This window comes from Varroa destructor, unplaced genomic scaffold (genome assembly GCF_002443255.2).
Source record: "Varroa destructor unplaced genomic scaffold, Vdes_3.0 BEIS01000007.1, whole genome shotgun sequence".
Taxonomy (NCBI): Eukaryota; Metazoa; Arthropoda; class Arachnida; order Mesostigmata; family Varroidae; genus Varroa; species Varroa destructor.
Window position 1 is genome coordinate 3,148,974 of NW_019211460.1, and position 14,232 is coordinate 3,163,205.

The window sequence follows — 14,232 nt, forward strand, 5'->3', positions numbered from 1 at the left end:
ACTTTAGAACTTCTGGTGAAACAGTTTCAGGTATGTCGGTAAACTGCGCGGCAAGAGAACATGTGGCCGTATCTGTGTTGGGGGCGTTTATAGAGCAGCGAAACATAAACAGACCAATAAGCTGTCGCTATCAAACGAGACGAGGGAAAACACAGAAAGACTACGAATTAAGGGCATAGTAATGAAGCAGATATTACCATTTCAACAACGAGGATCGATCAGCAAAAGCGCTCAGCTCATCCAATAAGAAATTCGACGCGAAGACCAAACGAGAGACGAGCCTTAAGTAGCATTTATTTAAATCAGTAAGTAAATCATTTATTTGAACTCAGTAAGAACGAAAGTGACGAAAGCGCTTCTACCTGGCGCAAAGCCTGAGTCGTAAAACGCGCGACTCTAAAGCGTTGCACTGGAGTGAGCCGTCGGCAGCAGCAGCGGTAGTTGTGGGTTCGTGTATTTGGCTAGATCTGGTTAGATGGTGACGCTCTAAATCGCTTTCCTTCTGGTGACGTTTGATAAGCCTGACGCTGATTGAACAGGTACGCAAGGCCTAATGTGTCGAGCCTGGCGAATTGCGATCGGGGTAAAACCAACAATTTTCATCCTAGACACCTTTGAACCTTTTATGGGTCAATTTAAATGATTCTTAGTATTTCTAGATTAAATAAGGCATTGTTGAAAAGCTGTCAGAAACGCCCATGTACGTAAACGGAACTGAAAGAGTCTCCACTTTACTGGTCTGTATTTACAAAGAAAGGCAAACCTTTTCTACATACTGGGTTTAGTTGTGTACGGTAAAAATTGTTCAAAAAGAAAGGAGCAAAAGATGCTTTTTGGAAAACCTCACAATCGCGACGTTCAAATTTTGGACCAATCATAACTTCTTGCGTAAGATAGTAATTATAGTACAACGTCCAGAAGTATTAAACTGTGTCATCAGTCATTGATATTGTTATTATAGCAACTTGACATTCTATCTATAAATTGTTAATTTGACAGCTCTTTAGAAAATTTAGCTGACATCCTTATTGTTAGCGTTGAAACCTAGGCTTTTTGTTGTTCCATCATTGAATCAACCGATCAAGTCGGCAAACAACCCACGCTGTTCTTTAGGATGGTCTTCACAGACATATCTTTCGATTGTTATTTTTATCGTGTATTATTTTTACTATTGCCATAGCAGCATCAGTGGCCAATCTATTGTCTTTCCGCATCACGTTGATCCTCAAAAGGCATGAGAACTTTGTGTTTCTATAACTTGGGTTGAGCGTGTTTACCCTCTCGGTGAGTCTTTCTGCCTCTCATCGCCCCCACCGCCGCCGTCGTCGCTGTTGGTCTTTGTTCAAAATGCCCTAGCGATGGCAAACTTTATCGTACTCCATTGAACCCCGATCTTATTTCGCCAGCCTTTACGAAACATCAGGCGACTTTACGAAGACCCGTCAAAGGTAGTTGCCATAGTCGAGCATTTTGATCGTAGCGCAATCGTTAAACATTTTTTACTGCAGCATCCAACAATGAATTTTGCTCACTATCTTCGGTGGGACCTGTGTGGCCCTCTGCGTATACGTCTGCTTAGATCCGGTATACGAGAGCGCTACATGATGAAACCATTGCATTTCGATATATTCGAACAAATAAGGTCTACTGAATTAAAACATGCGTCCGTCCACCATTATCCATCGAAATTATTTAAAATTGGCCAGCCGTATCGCTGAACATTTGTACTCTATTAAGGTTGTGTCGCTTTGAGCCCTGTAGAAAATATCTATGCATGTAGCACCTTGCGTAAAAATAGACGCACGGGAATTGTCCTGTTTGCCACATATTAGTTAGCTGAGTAGTAGCCATTATAGATTAACTAGAATGTAAGAAATTGTATTAAAACAGCTTAGGCATACAGGCCTGCGCCTCTCATAGTGACTAAGTAAAAGTTGGCATTCAGGAGAATTTCAGGAGCGGAGTTCTAACGGTAACTAACTGACCCTTTAGACGATAGTTTTACCAAGTATTAATTTTTTGCGTCGATGTAGCAAAGAACAGGGTTCACTCGTACAAAAAACCGCAGATCCACAAACGTTTTCTTTTTGGATTTGATCTAAAAGCAAATGTATGTCGAAAGCATAGCTCGTTAAGCTGTGAACATCCTTGCTTTCAACTATTTTTTCTGTGTGAATGAACCCTCATCGATAATAGCACCAGCACCAAGGACATGCCTCCGCTAGAAGGTCTAGCCGAGGCGTGTCCTACTAGACTTGCCTAAGATTTCTCTGACAGACTTCTAAAATAGCATGATAACCGTGTACGACGGTAAGCCTTCGGAAACGCTCGAATTTTAACCAGCGATGGCAACGGGTTCAGGGTTACCAAAAGAGATATTCATTAACCACCCAGGTCGCGCTACCAACCTAAACTTTCTTCGCTACCCGAAATGAAAAGGCCACTGTGAGGCTGGGAATGGCTGTGCAGTTCCAAAAAATTCATAAAGCTTTGTGCATGCCAACACGGAAAATCCGCGATAGCTCAGAAGACACATTACAACTAATAATCCTGTATGTACAAATGGATGGTTAACACGATTTTTTTCTCGTGGGTCGTTCTCTAGCGAAACCCTGTCGCTTACAAGCATGCCGAGGTAGCCTTACCCGACACACGACCGGGTAGTTAATTTCAAAATAAGGGATAAGATTCTTGAAAGCAAGTTACGCCTACCTGGTTTGTCCTTCGATATAGCTGACGCACCACTCGAAAAAATGTAAAGCACGGATTCCACGGAGCACAAAACGAGGCCTGTGCCGAAAAGCGTACTATAGCTTTGCATTACAAGTTATACGGGCTTAGCCAATAGCACTAGACGTAATTCATTTGATAATTTAATATGTAAGAACTCTTAGTGCTATCTATTCAGACCACTGGCTTTCGGATTTTCGCGGGAAGCGAACTTTTGGACAAATTAAGGTTAGATGAGTCCCGTCGCATTCGTATAACTTAGGCAAAGGAAGAGGCAAAACGAAGGAGAGAGGGAGGTAAGTGGGCCGGGGGTAGAGGGGCAAAACTTCTGTTCGAAAAGTCAAACCCAACTTTTGTGGGCCGTGAACCATGCCACAAATGCTGCATTCAGCACATACCTACCTAACTTGACAACCTTTACTCCTCCGAAGAGCTTCGACGTAACTTGGCAAGCTGCAATGGCACGCCCTTTTCTGCAAGGCTCACCCGCGGTTTGTATCAAAAACCTCACCTCGTTTAAGCCGCTGCTATGCGCTAAATCTCCCTTCTTTTCAGTCGCTCTCATAAAGTCGGAGGCGAACGCAGTGCTTTGGTGTGTGCAAACACAGCCCTTAAGCGTAGGCCAAGCTTGAAGCCAAGGCCTGACTTTGTGCATAGAAATTCTGGCTTACTTCATACTTGTTACTGCATTGATCATTTTGAAAACCGTTGGTCATTGTAGTGAAGTTTTCAGGCAGATAAACTTTGTTAGAATTTGAACTCTAGTTCGCTTTTTGCTGACCAAAAAACTAGACTGTCTCAATTCAATATATTGAACATAACGAGCAAACCGGTAAAGCTTTTGCGTGCCTGTTCGAAGAAAAAAAAAATAAGAATAAAATCTATAAGCGAAACGCATATTGGACAGCTTAACGCGGATGATACCTAGGGTCGGTTCAACAATAAAACCTGGGGCAGCCCAGAAGGGGTGGCTCCTGACAGATTAAGTACGACAACGTCCCTCTCTTTCAAAACAATTCTATCTTAATTTAATTTGAAAACTATGTTTTTGCCAAAACGTCCCTGTCGTGGTCCTCTCTGCTTCTACTTCCTATTTAAATGATGCGAGTCGTGTGCCCTCGTCCGACGACTAGCAACAGCTTTCTTGCTCGTAAGTGATTATAAGCAAGAATTTAAATAGTTTTTTTCCAACAAATTTGCATTTATCGGGGAGGGAAATTGGGGTGTAACACGTGCAGGGCACCACGACATCAACTTCAAAAGGGTTTAACGAACGTGCCAATAAGGGGTAAGCGGACAATTAGAACGTTCTACTAAATTCAATTGAAGGTATGGAACAGTCGTCAATGATTTATGTATGTATAAGTCAAAGAAACGCTCCTATAGAGGAACGTCCACAAATGACTATGATAATTTTCACAACAAGTTTCTCACCGACTAACTGGTACGTGCAACCCTATTATTTTTTGCGACAACCATCGAACCGACGCAAAAAAGGGTCCAATTTGAATGACGTAGAAAACATACCCTATGGATGGACTGCAACAAAGTGTGCATTTTTTTTCTTTCGAATTTAAAAGCGAATAGAAATATACTGAGCACAAGGCAATATGTCGTTTTTCTCCGATCCTTATGTTCGGCTAAACTTTCAAGCAGTGGCTTGACCTTGTAAAAATTCAACACAGCTATCTCCTCTTATGGCGCCGGTGAAGAAAATGTCGTCTGATCAGGAAATAGTTAAGTACAGTTATTGAACGTAGTTAAAAATTACTCTTTTACATAAAAATTAAGTCGTGCTAATAATCAACGTCGCAGGCTTTAATACCACTGTGCAAATTCAGCTAAGTCCAACGAGCTAAGAGATTCAGCTAAGAGATCTTAGCTAAGTCCAACGAGCGAAAAATTAATTTTCCATTCAAATATTGTCATGCAAATTTGTCTTTTTTTTTTGGACCCTCTTCCTTACGTTTAACCTCCTGTGCGCGATTCAGTGGCTGACGAAATCCCTACCAGATCCAGCAAAGATATGAACGGCATGCGTATCGCAATACTAACTGGTCATACTAATGGGCTTTTGTTAAGCCAGGTATTGACCCCAGAATGTTGGCTAGAAGGTCCCACATGTCGACAGGCTTCTCCATATACACACAACCAGTGTCCACGGCGTGGAAGGTTTTGCTTTTCATCTCTTAATGTTACTACAGTAATTTCAGTGACTGTTTAGAACCACCAAACACCACAGTCTCGAGGAAATGTTTTACAGCATTGATTCTGTGGATGAAAAGTTAGTTGGTCTTTTGTTATCGATATCGAATTAGCTGATTTTTGGCTACTTTATTATAGCAGGACATTGATTCTTTCAAAAAAGTGCAGATTAGTTAAGCATAGACGCGGTGACGAAATGGTAAATGATGACGATAAGATAAAATGAGTCACATTTTACTGGCAGTTAAGAAAAATTGATTATTTAAATTCTTCTTTTGCTCATCGTTGAGCTTCGAAACCCGTCTGACATGAAGCTTCTTTCATAGTCCAACTAACTGTCTCTTATCGCCCGGTTAATGGTTTAAGTAACTAGTCTTTATGAGGCAATAGTTATAAGGCAGTGCTCGAGATGAGGAACCGATCGGCACCAGAAGACTTTGTTTATAGTAAACTGCCAACTCCTGGCTTTAACCTTGCGGAGCTATTTGGGGCATACAGAAATGAATAAAAAAAACATCTATCTGAACTCCTGTCCAATATCACTTGTTAAGCGACCAACTATTTAATGAAAAAAAAAAAACGTTTAAAAAGTCTTATTTTCATTTATTCCTATAAGTGCATTCTTATTCTCTCAACGGCTGTGCCGTCACTGGGGGTCAAGTTGTTTCGACAAGATAATGCAGGATATATTACTAACAATGACTGCAAGGTGTCTTGATTTTGAAACGTCAAGTGCGGCGAGGAATCGGCACCGAACGAACTCACACCGGCACATTTTATCTACAGTTACTCGTTACCGTCATCTTGGGAACGACTGATAACAGGTTTCATTGCGGATTTCAAAGTACACACAGACTAATATATCACACGTATAGACAATAAACATCTCATTATTTAGCCCCACTGCCTCCGTCGACGGCTGTAGCTTCAATGCGATGCTACCATGTTTCAGAAATTAAGCGTCTCGAGTGCACTGTACTTCAGATATAGATGATGTTGATATTTGTTAATATTGATGTAATGCAGAGAGATTGTCGAGGAAGCCGAAGCCTATTTATAATAGGTTGGAAATGGGAAAAGAGCGACTCTACCAAATTAGGGGAAACTAAGTGGGGACCGAAGAGATAAACAGGGAGGTTAAGTAGCAAACAATCAGAGGATTGCTTGGGGTGATTGTCACTCGCTTAGTACTCCAATGCTGCTGCTGCTGCTGCTGCTGTTGAGGAGGAGGCATGGAAGAGGCGAGGGTGTCGTAGGACCTGAGAATGAGAAATGCCGGCGACTTCCGCTTCTATCTGTTTCGGTGCGCTCGCCTTTGCTCACAGCTAGGCTTCTATCTCGCCCCTATTCTCGCTTACCAGCCGATCAGGCAGCATGACGCCCTCTATCTCTCGCTTATACCTCCGCCCTGCTGCTATCTATCTCTGGCGAGTGTGCCCTTCATGAGGCTGAAGCACGCCGATCAATGCTAGCAACCGTGCCTGCGGCTCACTGATAACAACAATAAGGAGGTACCACCTAACCAACGAGTAATCGCTCTTACCGTAAGATATTGAACATTTAAATTGTTGAGCCAAAAAAGACCGATATTTGTTTTTAATAATGCAAAGCATAGGCGCACTATTAACAAACGTATGGGCATTTAAAGGTTTATAAGATTCTGTGCCACTCCTTGCCAGTTAAGCAAACCGTAACATTTTTCACGAATTTAGCAATTGACATTCGTCTGGTAGTGGCGCCTGAATTTGAATTATGGTAGTGGACTCAGTCCTTTACTAGCCTGCTTTGAGACACACCGCCAATGGCTGCCACTGCTATGGTGGCCATTGAGGAGCCACGATCGATGCAGAAAGAAGTAAGGGCGCCATTGAGCTGTGCATCGACCGGAAGTTGACACTTTTCTTGCGCGTTTTTTCCGGGGATTTAAGCTTAAGGCGAACATAGGCGGCGCGATTTAGAAGTTATCCACTTTACGAGAAGATTTAAAACTTATCCCGTGATGTATATGGTGACAGCGATGTACAGATTACGTACGTTTTATTGCCTATCCATTTAAACAGGGTCGCTCTTTACAGAAATTGAGCTTAAAATAGGAAGCTCGTTGTCTGACCGTTTGTCGAGGCCTGTGGTAAACGGAAGTCAAAAGTCAACGGTGGTTTTTTTTTTGAGAAATTAGTTTCATTGTCATTCGTTACTACTCAAAATATATATACAGACTGGCTAGTTTTTATACCGTATATTTTTCACGTATATTGACTTTTAACCGGTAAATTCGCTGATACATGATTTTATCAACAAGGGCTTATATTGAACCTGCGGGTCATTAAAGGAAAGTAAGTTCGCCAGAGTGTGTTGCAGGCTTTTTGTATCCCGTCGTCCGTCATAATAAATAATTGATAGTAATAATAATAGATTATGCAGCAGTTCCCTAATCTCTATGATGCTGGGAGAAAACATGGTCGTTAGAACTGACAGGTCAGGTATAATAAGTAAATACGTTAGCACTCCATTAAGCATATTCATCGATTAATGGTCCTCAGCATGTCAGAGGCCGCTACTGGAAAATTGGAAAACATCAGAGTGGTGACGAGAATCCAACTGGTCAGGACCTGAACGAAACAGCGATCCGAGAATCGAGCACACAGCGCTTTTTCGAAAAGTTTCAAACGTTTATTTTAGATATTTAATAATAAATACTATTATGATCGCATCATTCGGGGACGAAGTTTTCAATTGTGACTTGTTCGTAGTTAGAGTCATCAACCGGGATTATTCAGCTTCAGTCTGAACGGTTGAGCAAAATAATTTAATTAGAATAGAAATTAGTGTAGAAATGTACTTCTTTTCGCTAATTCATTATTGCACGTTTGTTGATCATTTTCTTCTATCTGAGATCTGCATATTTAGAAATCATTGCAATGTGAAAATCTCCACTCACTGAACAATCGTTACTTCGCCATTTTGAATCACAAATCAGGCAGCTTATCATTAGAGACTACGATGAGGTCATAAGCAGGAGATGACTCTCCCCCGTTCTTGTGGCTTCGTACGGGTACCTCAATGAAGCTTTTGTTTTCCTACTTTGCCACCATTTCTTCTATATGACTCCTACATGCGCTCCCTCACTTAGGGACTGGAGGTCATAAACGAAGCACGACTTGTATTGCTGTCTTTTAGCTGCACCCGGTGCCAGGTCCCAGCCCAACCTTTTCACGTCTCGCTTCACTAGGGCACCTGTAACTTCTTCGATGTAACTTCCCCTATGTCCCCCTATATGAAACCCCCATATATCCTCATCGACCTCACACATGACCTGCTGGAATCTGCGATGGTTCGCAGAAACGAGCAGATTCGTAACAATCGGTAAATGTCAACGCTCTTGTCTGTCATACAGGTATCACAGCTATGTAGGGAACTACCCGCTTCACTGTACGGCAGCTGAACCTAATAGACTGACTTGTAGACCAAAGCAGATTGAAGCTGCGAAGCAGGCTAATAAATTGCGTCCCGGGTGAGCAACGCTTGATCTAATATGGACCACCCTAGTGGCTGTCACGCTAGCTCTAGAATCATTGGCTATTTCAGCCTCAAGTTGTTTCGCGTTGAGCTTCGCACTCCCCCAATTCGATTGCAACAGACTTTTCGTTTTCCCGACCTTCTTCTTTCTCCCTTTACCCCACAGTCTTTTTCTCCTCCTCTCTGTAACATCGGTGGCAGTAATGAACGCAATGATGGAAGGGACGGCTCTTTATCGTTGTCTTCTCTACCGCAGCGAGTAGCTATTCAAGGCGGCCACGTGCATAGTCGCCAACATCATCGCAGGCCACCGCATGCATGCAAGTATGTATACTCATCCCAGACTTAAGCTGATCTGTTTTCGTTCTTCGGAGGGCCAACGAACGATAGCTTACCCCGTTTCCTCGACTATATTTGACTCCGATAGCGAAACATTTGCCAGTAGGTTAGCCACATATGTATGGTCGGTGCGCGATATCGTCTCATGCAGAAATCGGTATGTTGATCGTGAAAGAACTCCATTAGTTATGGCTTCATAACTTTTAAACAAAAGGAAAAATATTTCATCAATAGTTGGTTTTTGCTGTGAAAAACAATGTGATATTTGGCTTTGATATCATTGTACAGTTATCACCGGGTTACGGAAACAACCTTAATTTTCTCCTATTTGCTAAGGAAATTCTATTGCCTACCACTACTATTATATATAAGAATATGACGCTTCTTGCAGGAAGAAGGGAAAACGGTCCGCTCGAAACTGATTCAGATTCTTTTGAGCTTCTAGCTTGATAGGATCTTGCAACCCGAAAATACAGAATCAATGCTGACTGCATGAACATAAGCTGCTTTAGACAAAGGTCTTGTAGGACAGTATAATCTATAACAATGTAAGATTCAACAGGACACTTGTTTTTATCCAAGTGGAATAGCTAAACGCTGTCTCGCAAGAGTTTACCGCATTGCTAAGTTTGATCAGAACACTTCGAGTAAAATCGGGTACACGATTAGGGTTTCTGTCGTAAAGATGTACAACAATATCACCCTCTGTTGAAAGATCGACTGTATGATCTTAGATGTATAGAGTTTTCAATACTCTTTAATTCGATTTAAGACATTCAACATGTAAGTGCTTCACAACTGATTATTTTCCATACGAATGTTGTATGTTTCTGTAAGTATTTTCATTAATATGACACGTCTTTCATAACCGCTGTTAAAATTCAAGCAAGCAATGAATGGTTCCAGTTGGGGGGAGCCTGTAAAGGGGTATGTTTTTCTTTGGAGCTCTGAATCTGCTTCAAGTCCGTACGTTCCATAATTAGACCAAACAGCTGGTGCTGCACGCGGCAGAAGCAAAAATGCTTGCCTCAACGCTTTGGACATATTATTTGGATTTATAGAACACCGATTGTGGATTTCATCACCGAGCGAGCGGACTTCAGAACCGAGTACCGTTTGAATCACGTGCGCCAGAACGACAATTTTGTAATATGTGTTGGAGATACCTTCCGTGATTTTGTACGTATTTGTCTTAGCGTTCTAGAAAGCTCTAAACGGCCATTTATCTACTATTCGCGTTTTCATATGTCATTTCTCTATTTATAAAAATAGGCAGATGGTGGGATATACTTGCCCATCAGTTTGCCTTCTTAGTACGTAGAAAGCTACATAATCACACGGATTTAGATCAGGAAAACAAGCGAGCTGAAGCGGTCGTCGAATACTTCTTTGTTCAATTCGGGAGGTAATTTAGGCATAGCGATGAAGCCTGGCATAAACATCAAGTAATTAGACTGCATACTGTTAATTACCGTGTCAACGGTCCATGAGTCGCTTGAGGAGTTCAAGATAGTGAACGACTGCAGTTATTGTTTCATCTTTGGCGGGAACTTCATAAGGTAGCAGTCCTAATGATACAAGAACTACCATCAACTTACGTTCGAATTTATTCGACACTGCCACCGAACTTGATTTGCCTCCGGGGCGGTGTGTCTCTCTGTCTCTCTTTTTCACGAAGCCCCTCTTCGACTGACGGTAGATATTGACTCATGCCCCCTTTACGGCAAGTGCATGCTCCGTAAATTGCCCATGGAATATTTCATACGGATTTCCGACTGGCCTGGACTGAATTCGCCCTACTTTTCACCGAGTTCCCGCGTTTTATAATGTGACATGCCAGTTTTAGCTAACAGATCACTGCAAGCTCTGCTTTCGTGAACAGCTTCCTGGATAACGGCGATGCGTTATTGTTCTTCGGCTTCCAAACTTGAGTCACTTTCAGACTAGTTTTAAATAGTCTAATCTCCGTCCTTGAGGTGTTTTTCCCTGCGTTCTCGTTTAATGCCCCCTTGCCTAGTATCTATACCGGCCTTCGACAAATTTCCGCTGTGCTGCAGCCTTCATGGATTCAATGTTGATTTTTGTAATTAACAAAGGCTTTGTTTACGAGCTGAATTCCATCTGCTAGCGAAGCGTAGTTGAAGTTGTTATACTTCAAGGTCCGCCGGATTCGCCCATAACAATCTAAGATATCGTATATATTTAAATGTATTCGTATTAAAATGTGCCATAATTACGGCGTATCTGTGTGAATTGTCATGGATATATGAGCGGATTATTATCGCTCGGCTAGATCGCCACCCGCTACATTTGGAATCTATTAGTCGAACGATAGCTCAAGCTGGATAAGCACACCTGTTTGAAGCAGTGAAGTGTTCAGTAGAATCGATCGAATAAGTAACAAAATTGAGGTCGTAAATCTTCATGCAATCCACTTCTGTCCCTATTAGGTTAGAGCAAGAAAAATTTGATGAGGTCCTGAATCCCATATAGAATCAGGTGTATAACCACTTGAGTCTGTTTACGATACGTTTATACTGCACATTACTCATAGCGTACCTGTAATATCTTCTATTTTCTTACTGATGCGTTCATTCGAATCCTAATTCAGCTTAACGAAGAACTTAAGTTTCGCACGCTAAGGTAAATGAAAATTCATTCAGAAGCGCCGAATCGCTTCAAATAATTATAGAAATAAGTTATTCTGAACTTTCCGACGGGTACTGTACTGAAATAGCGTGTATATAATGTGCCATATATAAGGCATGTCGGATGGTGTAGGAGTACTGAGTAGTTAGACGCAAGCGTAGCCTTTCTTCAGTATGTACTATGGATGTATAACGCAATTCCGTTGCAGTATCGTTCATTTCCATCTACGATAGAGTGCCTCGGTATCCTCGCCCGCACCTTTTTACAATTCTCTATGACGCGGTATACCGCTCAACGATACCCTCATACACTTGTTGAATATAGTGCACGTTTATGAAAGTTCAAGGAGCATCACACTATCGGATAAGCACAAAAATTATGTTATTATCACCTGAGAATGGGTAGTTTTTTTTTTTTTTTTCAGTAACTATTTCAGTTAAAAAATGGCTCCTTTTGAACGTGAAAAAAATAAAAAACAATCACCATAGAATAACATGATGTCTTTGTATAGAATTTTATTCATTCTATCAGCTGCTTCATTGTGCAGACGAATAGACTTATTGCCTTTCATAACCGATGCTTATGCTGTATTTTTTATATGGAGGCCTAAGCTTATTTTATAATATACGAGTACGTGGCCTGACTAGTTTATAACGAGTAGGGGCCGCCGGGTACGATTATAATGATCACTGGACTTTGATGGTCGAAACAGTAAAAAAAAAAAAAAAATATATATATATATATATATATAAAAATAAGAACGTGCAGTTATTAAGTCGACTCCTATTGCTGATTATGGGAACGCGTCGTTCACTCTATACATAATAGGACAGTAGATTTTGACGGTGACCAACATTCTATAAAGAAAAGGGTTGGCTGTTTGAGTATTTTTGAGGAGTTGACAACATGGAGTAATGCAGATCTATAATAGTGTACCCTATTGGAAAAGATTCACGGTGAGCTTCTTTTCTCTCTACTCAAATGATGGGAACTACAGCTGAAGAAGCATCTAGCTAGCATGGCTCATATGTTTAAAGACGAGTAGCTCAAAAAGTACTGGTCTGCCGTACTAGTATATGTCGATTGAGTCTGGAACACCCGCCGTATCGACAGAGACTGGAACTCTACGAAATAACGGTGTCCACACCGTTCACCGTACTTCCCGCTTCTATTTTGTGCTTCTGAATCTAGAACTTTACTCATCCTTGACACAAACATGCTGCTTATCAATGCATTGAATCTATGACAATTTTCCCACCGTTAAAACCGACTATTAAAAAATAATGTCTCTGGTAGAAAGGTGAGTCACAAACTATGGCGCCTAAACTTAGCTTGCTAAGCGTAGAGCCATTGTAGAGCCACTGCTGATTTTGCTAGTTTTTACTTAGCTTCTAGGGTACAAAAAAAAAAAAACAACCATTAGTTCTCTAACTTCGAGAGCAATGTTGTTGTCATAGAAACGTGTTAAGGACCGCGGCCCACCTAACGAACTGATGATATGAATAAAATAGTAGGTTGATACATAAGTTATAGTCGTTTTGTCAACAGTTGTTCGACCTTGGAAAGTTCTTTGTGTGTTATACAGGCTGATCGTTATCCTTCTGCTCTAATCACGAAACGCTATTGTGCCAGGCGACAAAAGCCAACTTGTACGGTATTTGCTGTTTCAGTAAAATCAAATAGGTGAACCGAATTAAGTTAGATAGAGATAAATCATATCGTTCAACTACTAGTGAGAGAATTAATTCATAAGTTTCTAAATTTGACCTAAACGCACGTCGTTCGGCATTATGAGTTCATCGAGAATCGCACTTCTGAGACAGAAAACTTGGCACCTCTTATTAATAGAGTGCCAACCGTATGCTTGGACAGTTATCCTGGACTGTCCTGCAACTACGAACTACGAACATGCTGAACTTCTTCAACTTCCATATTTGAAGCCCGAGATAAGTACGAATCATTTGGACAAACGAAGAGAGTTCTCTAATTATTATACGTCATTTTTGACCGTCGACTTAGGAAACGTTGCGAAAGGAAGGAAATAAACGAAATCGAAGGCTACCAGTGAACTAAGCCAATATTATATGAGGGACCAGATATCCGGACGGCTGCTCGTGCCTTTACGAGACTAACTAGTTAGTCATTGAAAATCAAAGCTTTGTATAGGTCTTTCGAATATTGCAAACATCATTCACATCATCGTGTAATGCAGTCTTAAACAATTCGGGAGATCCAGATTTCGTACCAGCTCATTTCTCTGCAGAAAGGGAAATTACGTCCGAGGCGTGGGCATTTAACGAAAGCCTTGACTGGAGCAAGATGCCCCCCTTTTTTTTTAATGACGAATTCATTTTTGCTTGGAAGATCTCGAATAAAACACTATTCGTTTGCCGTATATCAAGGTTTTATTCGATACCTATCGATGCAGATCTACGCGCACTAAATTTCATTTATCAGTTTGTTACTTTTTCTTTGGCATAGTTTTTCCCTGATGATGTTACGCCGCGTAGTGATGATGCTTGCATAAAAACAACAGGCGCGTTCGGAGATATGCTTCGCTTCTGTTTGGTTCTCGGCACGTATGTACGCGGTAAATGTTTAAAAATAACGGACAGACAATTGATCTAATATAATTATCTATAGGTTCGAGAGAGGCAAGGTAGAGTGATCAGAATGCAAAGCTCACTACTTATATACCGCTCCCAGTCGATGCGGTGCACTCGTTACGAGAATCTGAAACAATGTTCGCGCATATTATTCCGTCTACCCGAGGTACCTGCCAGTCATGCATAA